Consider the following 18,405-nt stretch of genomic DNA (forward strand, 5'->3'; position numbering starts at 1 on the left):
TGTAATTAGTAAAATATGACATGCAAATGGAAGCATTGAAAAAACATTTCCATCAGTAAGAAATCCTTATGCTTGGACTCTCATAAGACATCTTCCATAACTCTACCAAACATTTAATGTTCACTTGTGTCTCCTAGTTTTATACCTTATTTGATTTCAATACTGAGCAGATTTTTGGATAAAATTATTTCTTAAGTGATATTTGTCATATTATCTTGTATTATTTTAATTTACTATTGGGAGACACTTCCCACAAACTGAGAAGAGCCTGCATGTCTGTTTTATTTTCCTATTGGTTTCAAAAACTAATAAATAACTTACAGCAAGGAATCCTATATTCTGTATTTCAGTGTGATCATAAATGTCTGGTTCATAGGAAAATCACCCATACAAGCTTGTCTATTAATTTCTATTTTTTTTAATCAAAGATGCCTTTAATGCTTACCTTGATCATTTTCATAATAGTATTTGAAGAAATGGGAAAGCAGAGTTCATATTTACTCATGTCACATTCTTTCATAACCTAAATCTCTGTGAGGTATTTTGAAAGTCCATCCTTATATTACCTTAAATATGGGCAACCTTGAGCATAGATATCTTCTGTTAAGCATTGGTCAAGAAGGAATGCCCTTCTGGACTTTGTTTCCACATAGTATGTTAAGTATTGAGATGGAAGAATTGAAATGTGGTGCTTTCATGAATTCCACCAATGTAAATGAATCCATTTAAAAGCATTAGCAGATCTATTCCACTGTGTGTATGTTTATTGTTGTGTTGGTTTTATCTATAAATGGTTTAGAGATTATCTGTTTCTGAGCTAAATCTTTTATCTTTAAATTCTTATTTTCTTTCCAACTTATCTTTTTATATTCTGTGACACACCGCAGATGGCAGGTTTCTGTCCTACTTTTCCTTACTGTTTTGCAAATTATTTAGAAATATTGAAAAAAAATGTCTAAAGTATAACTACCCTTGACTTTCAACTTTCTGTTTAGCAATGAGATTGCCTCCGTGTTGACTGAAGCAGTTTCTAAACACTTATTTCTTGCCCATTGTGATGACTTTTGTACTACTTAAACTTTCCTAGGAAGTTTTGATACATTGTATGCATATCTTTATCCATTTCCTTTTTTTTTTGAGTAAATTTATTTAAACAGAGAGGGTTAGAACAATATAATAATACTTCATCTTTTTTTTTTGGTCTTCATAGTTTCTTTCTAATTTGGAATTAAATCTGACCTTAATTCTAACCAGTTAGTCATCTGAGTATACATAGCCACATAATTCTTTAATGACTATTAATCCTGTAACTAGTCATTTCCTGTCCAGTTATATAGGGCCAATTTCATTTTTCATGATGATGTTCAGTTCTTGTCATATCCAAAATCTTCTTACTTTTTTGCATAAAGTATTCATGATATAAAAGAGTGAAGTTTCTAAATGAAATACAAAAGTTTTTTGACTGCTTTTCTTATCCTCACTTTTACATGACGTTACCAAGTATCATGGTATAAGCTGACTTAGTTTGTAGGATTTTGTCAAATTTTTCATAAAATCTATTTCTACATCTTCTGCCATTGTCAGCACTTAGAAGAGTGTCTGGAACATAGTAGGCTTTTAATACATGTTTAGTAATTGATCCTTGGGCCAAAAGTTGCATTTAGCTCCATATTGTTTATCACCAATATTGCAAGGCAAAATGTTAAAGTGTCTCATGATACTTCATGAAGTATCTCACTATGGAAAACCTATGAGCCATCTGTCATTTAGCAGCACCTTTTTTCATAATCTGATTTCACTTTTATAAAGCAAGAATATCACTAAGGATATAAATCAGTTCTCTAATAATGTATAAATTAAGGGGATTTGAATAAACCAACAAGTCAACAATAATTCTTAATTGTTTATGATGTACTGGATACTGTGCTAAGCACTAGGGATGAAAAGAAATGTTAAAAAATAGTCCCTGCCCCAAGGTACATGCATTTGAATGGAGAAGTCAACATGCAAGCAACTATGTATATACAAAATGTATACATGGTAAATAGGAAGAGGTGTCAGAGGAAAGATATTTAATTTATTGCAGTACATATTGCAGTACAAATACTTCTTAAAGAAGGTATAATTTGAATGGAGTCTTGAAGGAAGCAGGAATCCAGGAAATGGAGATGAGGAATCAGACCATTTTAGATATAAGGACTGAGATATAGCCAGTGAACAGGCACAGAACCAGGAGATAAAATGTTATGTGCAAGCAACAGGAAGGAACCAGTATCACTGCATCAGAGATTATGTGGAAAGAAGTAGAACGTAGAAAGCATGAAAAGATAAGAAGTCAGTTTGAGAAGGGCTTTAAAAGCCAAATAGAGGATTTTGAATTTGGTTTTAGAGGTAATAGGGTACCTATTAGGTTAAAGGAGAGAAGGAGATATGTACAAGAGATGTTTTAAGGGTAGAAATGATAGTTCTTGGTAGTAGATTGGATATGAGGGCTTAGTGAGATTATGTAGGACATAACGCATAGTTGTGGATCTGGGCATCTGTGCAGAGGAAATGGTGGTAACTTTGATAGTAATAGAGGTATTCAGGACAGGGGAGGATTTGGAGGGAAAGATAATGAGTTCAGTTTAAGGCAAGTTGAGTTTAAATTTTTATCAAACGTTCAGTTCAAGATGTCCAAAAACCAGTTGGAGATGTGAGATTAGAGGTCAAAAGAAAAGTAGGGATTGGATAGATAGATCTATAGAGATGATAATTGAATTCATGGAAATGGATGAGATAACCAAGTGAGGTATTAGAGGAGGGGAAGAGAAGAAAGATAGCCTGGGACAGAACCTTGAGTGACGTCCATCCATGGTCAGTGAGGGTCATCTGGATGAAGATTTAGCAAAGAAGACTTGAAAAGGACAAGTCAGAGAGACTGGCTGAAAACCAGGAAAGAACAGTGTTACCAGTTGGCAAAATTGTCAGTGCCAGAAAAAAAAAATCAGAAACATAACCAGAACCAGAGATCTTAGGAACCAACAAGAGGTTATTAAGTTTGCCAGATTTCTGGAAGTAACAAAAGAATAAGGCTTATATAGGTATCCATTTGTTGTTCAGTCACATCCAACTTTTCATGAATCCTCTTGGCAAAGATATATGGTTTGCCATGTCCTGCTCCAGCTAATTTTATAGATGAGAAAACTGAGGCAAACAGGGTTGAAAGACTTGCCCAGGGTAACACAGCTAGTAAGTGTCTGAGGCAGATTTGAACTGAGGTCTTCCTGACTCTAGGCCCAGTTTATATGCATTGAACCACCTACCTATCCACCAGTATCAGTTAAGTGGTAGGTAAATTGGATATAGGAATCCTCTTGATTAGACAGAGCTTATGGATGGGGTCTTGGGGATAGGAATAGAGGGCATACAACAAGAAAGGCAATTATTTTGGTTAGCTATTATTTTTATCCCTACCCTAAAAAGATAGAACTATTCCAGATACTTGACACTTCAGCAGAAAGGAAGATCACAAACTAGGGTGGGGATATCAAAGAGAACATTTTATCCTCAAGTGTCAAAAGTCACAGAGGGGCCAAGAAGGATTAAAATTGAGGAAAGACTAGGAGATTTGGCAATTAAAATATGACTGGCAACTTTGAAGAGAGCACTTTTAACTGAATGATGAAGCTAGAAGCCAAATAAAAGTGGATGAAGAAGACCATGAGAAGAGATTAAGTATCTCAAAAGAGATATTTTTGTCATGAAATTTAGCAACAAAAGGGAGGATGATACTTAGGTAGAGGTATGGGGATATCAGAGGGGTCAATCTACTGGAGAAGAAAGAATGGAATGGGATCAAGTGTGCACATAGAATGGCTTACATTGGCAAGGAAAAGGGCTACTTCTTCATGTGAAATGGATGAAGGAAGAGATAATGACAGAGGAATCTGAGTGATGTGAAATGAGGAGGAGGGCAGAAGGAGCTCTCAATGAATAGACCCAATTTTTTACAGTGAAGTACAAGTCGGGGTCTTCAACTCAGAGTGTTGTGGAGGGGAGCAATAGGAAGTTTGAAAGGATATGAAACAGTTAAGGTTAGGTAACATTAATTTGTGATGGAACTAATAAGCATAATTTTGTGTCCAGTATCTTTCTCTTACAATATACGCCAGGTACTGGAGATACAGAGACAAAAAATTACAGTCTCAGACCTCAAAGAGCTTACATGTTAACCCAGGCAACACATACATATACAAAGGACATATAGAGAGAATATATGAAGTATTAGCTATGGGGACCAAGACAGACCTTATGCAAGTGGCACTTGATCTAATTCTTAAAGGAAACCAGGGAATCCAATGTGGTCAGAACCAGAACATTCCAGGCATGTGGGAAAGTCAAGATATGTGAGTAGCAGTAAATAGGCAGCTAGATGGCTCAGGGAATAGAGTCTGGAGGCAGGAAGACCTGAATCCAAATCCCGCCTCAGACAGATCTAACTATGTGACTCTGGGTAAGTCACTTAACATCTATTTGCCTTAATCCATTGGAAAAGGAATGGCAAACCATTCTTTGCCAAGAAAACCCCATACAAGGTCATGAAGAGTTGGACACAACTAACCCATTGAACAACAACAAAAAAAAAACAGTAAATAGACTGGATTATTAAATATATGGAGGGAAGTAAGAAGACTGTGAAATGGTCAGATTTATATTTCAGGAAAATAACTTTGGTTGCTGTATTAGAGTGAAGAGAGTTGAGATAAGAAGATCGATTAGGAGGATAATGTAGCAGCAAGGTGATGAAGGTCTGAACTAGAGTGTTCACAAAGTGAGTATGGAGGAAGACTCCTGTGTGAGAGAATTTGTGGATATGGACATTTCATGAATTGGCAGCTGACTGAAAAGAGAGGGTGAAGATGAGAGAAGAGTCAAGCATTGCCCCAAGGCTGTGAATCTGGGGAACTGAAGAGTTAAGTGATTCCTTCAACATTAATGGGGAGAATTAGAAGATTGGTGGACATGTATAAAAACATTTATAGCAGCTCTTTTTGTGGTGCAAAGAATTGGAAATTGAGAGGCTGCCCATCAATTGGTGAATGACTGAACAAGTTGTGGTATATAAATGTAATGGAATACTATTGTGTTATAAGAAATGATGAACAGGCTGACTTCAGAAAAACCTGGAAAGCCTTGTATGGTCTGATGCTGAGTGAAGTGAGCAGAACCAAGAGAACATTGTACACAATAACAGCCATACTGTGCAATGACTAATATTGATAAACTTAACCCTTCTCAGCAATACAAGAATCTAAGACATCTCCAGAGGCCTCATGATGGAAAATGCTATCCATATCCAAAGAAAGAATTATGAAAGTTAAATTTCTATTTTTTTCCCCTCTGTTGAATTTTGTTTCCTCTTTCTGGTGGCTCCTCCTATTGGTTCTAATTCTTACTTACAACATTATTAGTGTGAAAATAAGTTTAATAGGAATGTGTGTACAGATATAGATATAGATATAGATATAGATATAGATATAGATATAGATATAGATATAGATATAGATATATACACACATATATATGCACATATATACATATGTGTATATGTATGTATATATGTGTGTATATCTAATGTGTACATATATGTGTGTATATGTATGTATATATATACACACACATATATATGTATATATATATACACACACATATATATGTGTATATATATACATGACACAACATTATATATTAAACATATATACATACATATATACACATATATATATACACCACACACACACACACACACACACACATTATATATATATATATATATATAGCCTATATCAGATTGTGCACAATCTTGGGGAGAGTGGTGGGGAGGAAGGGGGAGAAAAATTTTAAACTCAAAAGCATATGGAAATGATTGTTGGTAAAGCAAAATAAATTAATTTTTAAAAAAAAGAAGATTGGAGGGTTTGGAGAAAGAGATAATGAATTCTGTTTTGTACATGGTAAGTTATGACATGCATATAGGAAATCCAGTTTAAATATGCAATAAGCAATTGATAATGTGTTACTAGAGCTCAGGATAGAGAATGAGGCTGGATACCTAGATCAGGGAGAAGGCTGCAGAAATATGTTAATTGAACCCATGGGAACTGGAGAGTGAAAGAAAATAGAGTGAAAAGAGAAGAGGGCCTAGGATCGAGCCATTGGCTGCCCCTATTATATAATAGATACAGTGTGGATAATAAATGAGTAGACTGAGAAAATAAATTGTTCCGCATAGTAGGATAAGAACCAAGAAATTAAGCGCAGTGTCGCCAAAAGCCAGCGAAAGGTGTGTCCAAGAAGAGAGGGCAGACAACATATCAAATGCTATGGAGAGATGGGTAAGGATTGAAAAACAAAAAAAATTATATTCATCAATTGGGAGATAATGGGTAAGTTTGAGGTGAGCAATTTCAGTGGAGTGATGAGATCAGAAGCCAAGGAGCAAAGGTATGAATGAGGATGGTCCCTAAGTGAGAATGAAGGAGGGCTCATCTGTGAGACATATTATGGATGTAGACGTGACATAAATTGGCAACTGATTGAATATTTAGAGTCAAAGTGAGGGAAGAGTCAAGCATTACACCATGATGGTGAACCTGGGGAATTGGAAAGATGGTGGTTCTTTCAACCGTCATAGGGAGCTTTGAAAAATGAGTGAGAGTGGAGGAGGCAACAAAAATCACACTTTAGAACTCCAATGTTTAAATTAAAGCTTATGGATATTCTAAACACTCTGTGACTTTTAGCACACTTTTTCTATCATTGCCACTTTCACCTAATAGTAACATGAGGATACATAACCCTCACTTCCAATTTCAATATTTTTCATTTTATAGATTTTGATAGATAAAAATGTTCATTCCTTGGGGGCATTTCTGTACCTCCATATTTTGCTGGACTAATCCTCAGACAGCAGACATATATACTATGTCGCCTGGCCTATACTCAAAACCTTTCTGGCTTTGTAGGTACTGCAAGGTCCTCTATAGTCCCATAGTTTTCTATATCTGAACATCACCTCTGGATGAGATACTGAAGAAATATTGGTTTTTTTGACAAAAAGCACACAGAGGGGCAGCTAACTGGTTCAGTGGATACAGCACCGGCCCTCAATTCAGGAGGACCTGAGTTCAAATATGGCCTCAGACACACAACACCTACTACCTGTGTGATCCCGGCAAGTCACTTAACTCCCATCCCCCCCAAAAAAAAAGCACATAAAATTATTTATATAGAATCGTAATGTTATTTAGTCTAACCCTTCCATTTCACAGATTAGGACACTGAGGTCCAGGGTGATTCAGTAACTCTTCCCGGGTCCCACAGGTATCTGAAGTAGTATTTGAATATTGCTCCTCTAACTCTAAAGCCAGAATTTGTTTTTTTCTACTGTAGCATGCCTTTACATAAGTAAAGGAGTATAACTATTAATAGGGAAAAATTATTTATTTTGTATTTTAACTTATCCATTTTTTTCCTATTTACTAAAGCCTAACTTCACAATCAAGACTTTTTTTTCAGGGGAGAGGAGGTATACCTGGTATTCACCTTCTTAAGAAACTAAGAACAGCTCCTTTGACACCTAAAAAGATCATAAAAGAATCTGGTTCTATCATGACCCAAAGCATTAACATAAGCTACAAAAACAATTTGCCAAAGAAAGTGTAAAAGAAGAAAAATGAATATCAACAACTTTTAAATACTGTAATATTTATGTTGTAGAACAGCTAAGATATAATAAAAATAATGTCATATTAGTCCTCATTAAATAGAATGAGTACCAATGGATTAGCAGAACTGGCATGATGCTTTCCGAGCCTTGGAATAGTGTGTTACAGCTTTCCTTAAAAAAAAAAAAATCCTTCAGTGTACTCAGCAGGACTCTGGCCTTTAACTTTGAACATGCTTCCCCAGTTAAGCTGATCTGCTCCAGACACAAATAGCTGTCCACAGCTCCTGCAAATTGATTTATCCCCAGATAATGGTTGCAACTGATGATCAAAATGTCGCTGAGAATCTCTTTAGCTATTTAAGGTGTGTTTGGCCTTATATAACCTGATTTTAACCCCATTTTAAAATAGAATGGCATCTACACAAATTATGAAAAGACTCCTCAAGTTTTGTCTAATGTTTTCATTATTTGTTTATTTTTGGTCCCAGAATGCTTTGGGATTTTTTCTTTGCCTTCCTGCAACAAAGATTATTGCATCTACCCTCCTGTTATTGTGGCCACAGAAAAGGATGCTCTCTCTAGTAGCTAGTGAAAAGTGCATCTCAAGGAATATATAATGCAACAGCTGGATTTAGGAAAAAGGGCATCAAGTGAGATCACGTTTAAGATTTAGAAAACACTAAGGGAATGCACAGAGCTCACACAATGAACTAGGCTGAGAAACAAGTCATGAAGATTAAGGCAAGAATTCAAACAATTCCCTAAAGAAAATATGGACTAAATTCACAGGTATGCTTTCACAAATACATTCATGGAGGGGAATATGGTGGAAGCAATGCATGAATGAGAGATTACCTTTTTTTTTCTTGAAGAAGAGTGCATATGCCTTATTTTTCACTGCATTATTCACAAGTGGGAATACCTTTAGCTCAGGATAACTCTCAATTATTAGGCATTAGGGATCCTTACCATAGGGGCTTTTCTTAAATACACAGTCACACAGAGAGCATATGCCAAATTGATTAAATGTTTATGATTCAAACCATTTGTGTCCTCATGGAACTTGCATGAAGAATTATTGACATATGACTGATTCACCCCGAAAGAGGCACTTCTAAATAAGTCATGTACTGCCCTTTTTGCTTAGATCATGTGATTCTATTTGAGGATTTTATCTTGCCTTGGCAAGAAGGGAATATACTCTGGGATCTAAAATGTCTTTTTTTTTAGCTCCAACATCTAAAAATACACACAATGCATTTGCCACATCCTGTTATCAATCAACAAGGTGCAGGTCACTATAAAGAACCTATCAGATATGTCCAGAAAAGCCAGCCACAAATAATCATCTGACCATTTACATGCCATCTCTTAATGGAGATCCACTGGACCAGGTATGGCACATGCTTAGGAAATCTACCATATTAAGAAATATGATACACAAATCAAGATTTCAAAGTTCTCTGATGCCTCCCAGGTTTTCCTGAAACATTAGTGTCTGACCCAGTTTTGAACACATATTGAATCCAACTAGGTTGTTGCACTCAACCAATATTACCAGGAAGGTAAGCTTTTCCTATGCATGTGCCAGCATTCTTTTAAAACTGGGGATGGCTGTATTACCAAGCATTCTACCCTAGAAGGGCTCTCATATAATTGAATTGAATTATTTCAACTCTATTCAGTATAGACAATTTCTCCTTTGAAATGATCTCAAATCTTAAAACATGCTTTTTGTAAACATGCACGAAATAGAGCAATTTCCTAACTCACATTATGGTGAATTTTTAAGAAAGCAAATAAACAGTTTCCATTTTTTTGGCTTAAAAAAATTAAAACCTCCTTGAAGCTATAGCTGCAGATATATTAGCAAATGGAGTATATCTAAAATTCAAGGAGAAATTAAAATAGCATCTCTACTGATAGATGGAAAATAAAGAAAAAAATAGGTCAGTAAGTGGAGACATATATAATGAGACATTTGATAGCATGTATTTACTTATACATTTATATGTATATGTAATATATGGTGGGCTGTTCAGAAAATCATTTTTAAATGCAGGTACCTATGGAAATCATTATTCTTAACTCTATGAAAAGTAAGTGATAAAGTAACAATTAACACTTTTTAAATGAACGTGTTATATAATTTATTCAGTCTGTTTGCAGAAAAATTAAGAAATGCCTCATGCTTTGTTTGTCAGGACTACAAACTCCATGGTCAAGAAAGGAGTTTGAGGCAACATTTCTAAAAGTGATGTGAATTTGTAGAAATGTTTCACATGCTTCAAAATACGGAGAACTGTAATTAAGAAACTCATGAAACTAATAACGAGAATTTCTACAGGTAAAAGGAAGGTTTGTTCATAATTGCTTCCAGATGGTTTGAGGGGCCACACAGTACTGCCTATCGAAGCATTGGGTTACAGGGCTGTGTCAGAATTTTAACAATGTGTTAAGAAGTAAATCACTGATTATTTCTTTGGACCTAGGAAAAATTTGCTTTTCAGCACAAACTGGAACCTAGTAAGAAGCTGTCAACGAAGAATGGGCAGCAGGTCAGACAAATAAATTCTTGAACTGAATGAACACTTGATTGAATTTTTCAGTTGGTGGGGGTTTTCTCCTTAAAGATAACACTTTATATTTTATCTTTATTTTGTTTGATACTAATTCATCAGAATCAGAAATTTAGTGGAATATAAAAGAAAATCAAGCACAATGCATACAATAAAGTAGCCTTCATTTTAAGTCGAAAATTCAGTGTTATTTAATGGAGGATATGTTTGAGTAGGAAAAGGGGAGGGGACTGGCCAATGAGAAAGCAGTAGAATCTCAATTGTTTTGCAGACTTGCTTTCTTTTTCTTAGAATTATAAAGGGAAGGGAGTTGATAGGGGGAGGAAAAAAAAGAATCTTATTTTCTGTTCACTGAGTGGACACTGCCACCTGCAAAATGTCTTCATTCCCCTTCTTCCCCCTTGATTTCCCCCAGCATTTTCAAGTGCATGCCTATGTGTATCCCCACCTTAGACTGACAGGGCCTGATATGTGTCTTCTTGAAGAATGCAGTCTTCATGGTCATGAGGGAATGGATATGTAATGCTGTGCTGATACCAGCCAAGTAATATAATGTGCTGCCGTTAGGAACATTATTCATAGTTGATGAACACATACCTTTTCTAGTGAAACACATACATTTCAGAAAGAAATGCATAGATCATTTGTTGAAGCACATTTATTATAGCAAAATGTGTACCTCAACTAATGAAACACATAGATCATATAGTAAAATGATTATACTTCTATTGAGCAGATTTAACCATTTATGAATGTTTGGGGCCAAATCAGTTTGGGTGAGAAGACTGAAACTGATTTTCCAAATGGCAAACTATCTGTCGCTGGGATAATTTCAGAAATCATTCTGACTTTTCTGATGGCCAAAACCCAAACATTTCTATGTATCTGGGTAGCCATGCCATTCAAGTCACATTGTAGTTGGAAAATTAACAGAGTATCCATATTAATAGCTTTATTTATATATTTTCGGGAACCAATTCAATGTATATCCATGAACAATTATATGCGCAATTTGAGAAGGGAGGAAACGGGGATGGGAAAGAAAGAGGAATGCCTATTTATTGTTTATCCTCTCAGTGTAATTAAGCACGTATATCCTTTTACAATTGCATTCTGGATCCTGAACACAACAACATGACACAAACTACGTTTATCTTCAACAACTAATGTCAAAAGAAGCTAGAAACAGGTTGTGAGTCAATGGCCCAGCTCCTCCAGGGTCAGCAATAAACTATCAATTCCCACTATATAAATTCCGTTATCTCCAGCTCTCTGTTGCCCTAAGGAATAGAATGGATCAAACCCTTTGTTTATGTCTAAAGAATCCCATAGTACACCCAGCTCTGACCATAACCCTAACTCAACAGGGCTGGGAAATGGATGTGAATTCCAGGCTCAAGGTTTTTCATGGACGTAATTCACATATACAGACATTGCACTGAAAAACTTCACGCAGAGTCGCCGGATTTGTATCATTACAGTGGATTGTGCATGCCTGCATCGGCCTCAGTAGCACTCAGAGCCTTTCAAATAGGCAACTACTGGCACCCTACAGTGACTGAGGTGTGTGTGCAGGCGCACTGGTCACATCACAATGTGCATTTTCTCACATCTGCCACTCTTCTATCCTCTTCCTATTTGGATTAAGTCAGAGTGGATGAAGTAAAGAAAACACTAGCAAAGTCATATTAAGGAAATAATTAGAAATGGGAAGGAAGTGAAGGAATGCTACATGGATAAAACCCCATAGGGCCAAGATTTGCTTTTCCTTTTGCTACTCTACATATTGACTGAGAAGTCATAGCTTTAACTTTCCTTTACTTGGCTGTATCCAATCCACTAATGATCAGAATCCATCCCTTCTGCCTCTTTAGCACCTTAATACAATTTTTCCCATCCTTTTCTTTTGTGAGTCCATACAAAACTTTGCAAATTTCGCTTTGGCAACTTGGCTGAATATTTTACTTAAGCTCCAGAATGAGGATATGTGAGATTTGTATTTCCAATCCTTTATTTTTCAGTGTTTTGATTTGTTGTTTCCATTGTTTTTTACCCTATGCCCTAGATCCTTTGGCTAGAGGTAACAAAGGAAAAATTGGATGAAATGGATATTAGGTACAGTGTTTGGTGTGTTTTTCACTGAGATACATGACTTTTTCTTAAGTTATAGGAGCTCATTTCATTATTCAGTGAACCCGCCAGTGAACCTAGGATTTCACTATATAATTTATGTTTCCTGATACAATTCAACAGTGTAATCTTATGATTTATGTGCTTCATTTATAATTTGATCATTTCAGTATAATGCATGTTTTTCTACATGATTTATGTACTTTATCCCATAATGTATGTGTTTCACCGTATGATATATGAATTCATCAGCTATGTATTATGCCCTTCCTAGAAAGGAAGGTAAAACACCCCAGCCTAAGGGCAAGTCCTGAGGTTAATTGCAATCAATTCACCTTCCATGCAATTACACTTTTCATCTTCCCAAGTCTGTGAAGTGAGCATGCTTAATGTGGCATCAGCAGGGAAGCAATACACTAGAGGGTATTTTTTTCCTCAGAATGAACATATATGTATATTTGTATATGTATATATGTATATATGCATATATATTTATATATACACACATCTATATATATAGCAAATCATAGCAGAATATCACTGAGGTCAGAGTTTTCCCCTTCCTTGGTTTGTACTGAAAAGATTTTTAAATATAATTTATTAATTGTAATTTTTTTAATAATTTGCTAATTGTACTACCACCTTTCTGATTTAGCTTACTTTTAGGTAGAAAGTGTATCAGTACTGAAAAAGATTGAAACAAATCCATTTTGATTTCCAAGGAGCACTTTAAAAAAAAAGTAATTACCTTAAAAGTAAGCTGAGATATCTCAAGGAAAACTTTACGTGGTGCACATGTTAAAAGTCCCCACCATATTCTCCGAAACTTTTGTCTGCATCATAATGTCTCTCTTCATAAGCGTCTGGAAATGTGGGCAAAAATCCAAGCCTTACACATGGGGGAAGAGGGCTTGTGGCTTGGATTAACTAGATTGGCAGTTTATATTGATTACTTTTTAACTGTAGCTCAAGCCTAGGTGCTTAATTATCAAAGCCATTCTATTTAGCTCTTGAGTTCATCTTTTCCTGATGCTTATTCATATGACCCAAAGTCTTAATCTTAAATCTGAAATATTGGTACTAATTGCTATGGTACAATAAGCTCTGAATTAAACTCAATGAAGAGATTTCAATTTTTGTTTTTAGTTGGATGCTACAGAGGAGGAAATTGTAGGGAAAAGGGGGAAGGAAAGGGGAATCTGCAATATTGTGTTTTGTTTTCTTAATAGACTGAGAAAGTTTTGCATGTGCTATTTATAAATCCTTCACCAATCCAGATGAGCAATACTAATAATGTATACAAACATGTAAACATTAACCCTTCAAACTCCTATCTAAAGAAAAAAATGGAAATCTTACTTCAAGAGGACTGTGCTCACTCTCCTCTTTGCTAAAGTGAAATGGCAGCTTCATAAGCAAGGAAGAAAGATGTTTTGCAACACATTATAATTCAATAGGATACTTAAGTTATTTTTTTGGCTCCAAAGTTCCAAAAATGGAGATTATCTAATATTATCTCTTTTACCCAATATGAAATTATTATCAAAACAATTACTAATCCCACTGCAGATGTCACTATTGCCTCCTAAATCTCAGGGGAAAAAAAATGAGGTTTGCACATTCCTTCAATTTGTATTTATTCTATTTCACACATGTTCCCAATTTGGATTTTAAGCATTAAAATCTTAAATTAAAGCACATAATTGCTATTATGGTACACAAGTTCAAAGCAAAGATAAGAAAGAAATCATGGCATTTATTTCACTAAAGATATGTAACTGGAAATGAAAGGACATACCATTACTGAGCAACATTTTTTCCAATTCTCTAAGTAGGAAACTGACTTTAAAAACAGAGTCACTAATCACTCCTTAGTGAAATATCTTTCTGAAATATTGGCTTACTCAGTCCAGCTGGATCGATTTCAACACAGGCTTTCATCACGTCTAATTGTCAGCACAAGTTTCTTAAAACTGGTGCCTGTTTGGTTGGGGTTATGAACTTTGAAAAAGCATTTTCTCATTATTAGCATCCATTACTGTTTTCATCATTATTCTTAAAGTGTTTTTTTTTAAGTAGAATGTCCATTGCCCACATGTAGGTCCATCTTAAGTATTATCCACAAAACAAAATGACAGCTTAGAAAATCAACTATAAAAACACATTTCTTGCTGCCCTGCATTCCACCCTTAGTATGAGGGTAAGGGTTAGTTAGTTTGTTTGTTTTTTAATTTTGATTTGGGGTTGGGGATTCATTCATTGCACTTTTTTTTACTTCTTCTGTATAAAATTTTTAAAAAAGTAGACAGCTTTAGGGTGATAGGGGTTCAAGTCCTGCCTCTGAAATATATTGGTTCTTTGATCCCAGGCAAGTGACTTAACCTCACAGTGTTCTGGAGAATTCTCCAAGACTATAACAACAGAGAAAGTGCCAACTTGCATTGTTAGAGGGAATGCTTTCTCCTGGACATCCCCTGTACAAATGAAATTACAAGTCCAGGCCCTATCTATCTGTTATAAAAACAAATCAGGATAGACTTACCATAGGCTTTGAGTTTAAAAAAAAAGAGGTTAAGAAATTCTATTTAATAGAATATTATGATAAAAAGATTTAGAATGTCCAAAATCCTGCTTTCTCTTCATTTCTGAATGCAAAGAAGATGTTTCCATTCATTGCCTTTCTTTCTGCTCTGTTCATTTATGCCTCAAATCCATGGAATCTTGTTCCTCTTTCTATCAATTTTCTAAAACAACTTTCTCCAAGGAAACTAATAAAAAATATGGAAATCAAGGATTTCCTGATAGATGAAAAAAGAAACTGTTAGGTGAATCTTTGATTCCAGATAGCAAACAAAACCTAAACCGGAAAGACACTCTCACCAATGCTATTTTCCATTCTCAAGAACTGCAACAACCAAATGGAAGCAGGATTTCCTGCAGATACAAGGCAATCCAGATGCTCTTATTTGCATACAGATATAAGCCAATCTGAACTCCTCTATTTGCAGATGATATTATGTTGATTGTATCAACCACAGGAACATTGCAAAGCTTCTTAAATCATATGTCTATAATTACAGGAAAGTGTTTGGCCTAACTATCCATATAGGACAAAAGAAGTGGATGATTTATGTCTATTATGCAGACTATGCAGTTGAATGGTCATAACATAGTGCTAAAAATTAATAGATACATCTTTGAAAATCATTCCAAATGGATAATGTGTTAGACACAGAATTGAAAAGATAGCACAGAGGGGCTAGGTTGTTTTGGGGAAAATTCATAGTGTTTTTAATGATATCAAACTTCTTCCTGAAACAAAAGCCTGTCTTTTAACACTAATACACTTCCAGTTATGCTATATGGCTGTGAAGTTGAAATGCTACCATGTCAGAAGGTTAACAGTGGCAGGTCATCCAAAGGACAAAGAAAAGATAAATGAAAAATAGTGGTAGCCTATAGCACATTGACAAAAATAGAATTACATACAAGTATTGTATAATTCATAAGAGTAAGGTGTTTTCTACAGACATCTTCCTCTTCCTAGGCAGTTCAATGCAATATCTTCTATACTGTGTGTCTGAATCACTGAAAAGCTATGTATTTGTTGAGGTCACGTAGCCAGATTTTGTTGTTCTTTGTCCCTTATTTTTTTTTTTTTTTTTTTAATATAAATTTATTTATTTTTACCACAAGATTTTGAGTTCCAAATTTTCACCCCATCTCGACCCTTCCCCGCCCCAAGATGGCATGCATTCTGAATACCCCTTCCCCTAGTCTGCCTTCTCTTCTATCTCTCCCGCCCACTTCTCTTATCCCCTTCCCCTTCTATTTTCCTGTAGGGCAGGACAGACTTCTGTACCCGATTTCCTGTATTTCTTATTTCCCAGTTGCATGTGAAAATATTTTTTTAAACATGTGTTTTTAAAACTTTGAGTTCCAAATTGTCTCCCTTCCCACCCTCATTGAAAAGGCGAGCAACTCAACATAGGTTATATATGTGCAGTTATGCAACACCCTTCCATATTAGACATGTTGTGAAAAACTAACTCTATTTTGCTTAATCCTATCCTGCCCCCCATTTATTCTATTCTTTCTTTTCACCCTGTCCCTCCTTAGAAGTATTTGCTTCTGATTACCCCCTTTCCCAATCTGCCCTCCTCTCTATCATCCCCCTGCTCTCTTGTCCCCTTCCATCCCCATTTTCCTGCACGGTAAGACAGATTTCCATACCCAATTGAATGTGTATGTTATTCCCTCCTTAAGCCAAATCTTATGAGAATAAGATTCACTCATTCCCTCTCACCTTCCCCCATTTCCCCTCCACTGTAAGAGCCTTCACTTTTCTGTTTTTTTGTGAGGTAATTTACCCCATTCTACCTCTCCCTTTCTTCTTGTCTGAGTATAATCTTCTCTCATCCCTTAATTTTATTCTCCAGATATGATCCCTTAATCTTCAACTCACCTTGTTCCCTCTATCTATCTATCTATCTATCTATCTATCTATCTATCTATCTATATACATGCATATAATTTTTTCCCCTCCAACTACCTTAACACTGACAAAGGTCTTATGAGTTATAAGTATTATCTTTCCATGCAGGAATGTAAACAGTTCAACTTTAATAAGTCTCTTATGATTTCTCTTTCCTGTTTACCTCTTCATTTCCACTTGAGTCTTGTATTTAAAAGTCAAATTTTCTATTCAGCTCTGGTCTTTTCATTAAGAATGCTTGAAAGACCTCTATTTCAATGAATGACCATTTTTCCCCCTGAAGTATTATACTCAGTTTCCATCATACTTGAATTATTTCTTTCTGGCAGCTTGTAATATTTACTCCTTGACCTGGGAACTCTGCAATTTGGCTACAATATTCCTAATAATTTTCCTTTGGGAATCTCTTTCAGGAGGTGATTGGTGGATTCTTTCCATTTCTATTTTGCCCTCCGGTTCTAAAATATCAGGGCAGTTTTCCCTGATAATTTCTTTTTTTCTTTTGTTTTCTTTTTTTTTTTGCTAGGCAATGGAATTAAGTGACTTGCCCAGGGTCACACAGCTAGGAAGTGTTCTGTGTCTGAGGCCAGATGTGAACTCAAGTCCTCCTGACTTCAGGGCTGGTGCTTTATCCACTGCACCACCTAGCTGCCCCTCCTTGATAATTTCTTGAAAGATGATGTCTAGGCTCTTCTTTTGATCATGGCTTTCAGATAGTCCAATAATTTTTAAATTCTCTCTCCTGGATCTATTTTCCAGGTCAGGTGTTTTCCCAATGAGATATTTCACATTGTATTCTATTTTTTCATTCTTTTGCATTTGTTTTACAGTGTCTTGATTTCTCATAAAGTCACCAACTTCCAATTGCTCTATTCTAATTTTTAAAGGAAGTATTTCCTTCAGTAATATTTTGGACTTCCTTTTCCATTTGGCCAATTTTGCTTTTTAGGGCATTCTTCTCCTCATTGGCTTTTTGGACCTCTTTTGCCATTTGTGTTAGGCTATTTTTTAAGGTGTTATTTTCTTCAGTTTTTTTTGGGGGGAGGTCTCCTTTAGCAAGCTGTTGACTTGTTTTTCATGATTTTCTTGCATTGCTCTCATTTCTCTTCCCAATTTTTCCTCTACTTCTCTTACTTGCTTCTCGAATCCCTCTTGAGCTCTTCCCATGCGTGGAACTGATTCATATTTCTCTTGGAGGCTTTGGATGTAGGAGCTTTGACTTTGTTGTCTTCTTCTGATTGTATGTTTTGATCTTCTTTGTCACCAAAGTAAGATAATATAGTCTGGGTTTTTTTGCACTCCTTGCTCATGATCCTGGCCAATTACTTGAGTTTTAAACTCTTTGTAAGGTAAGAATCTGCTTCCAATGTGGAGAATGTACCGTCCCAAGCTTCGAGGGTTTATACAGCTGTTTTCAGAGCTACTTGTAGGGACCTGTAAATTTTCAATTCTTGCAATTCTCGCCGATAAGGGGCGAGGTGTTTCCTCCT

Source organism: Phascolarctos cinereus, unplaced genomic scaffold, assembly GCF_003287225.1.
Source record: "Phascolarctos cinereus isolate Bilbo 61053 unplaced genomic scaffold, phaCin_HiC Scaffold_9;HRSCAF=440, whole genome shotgun sequence".
NCBI classification, from domain to species: domain Eukaryota; kingdom Metazoa; phylum Chordata; class Mammalia; order Diprotodontia; family Phascolarctidae; genus Phascolarctos; species Phascolarctos cinereus.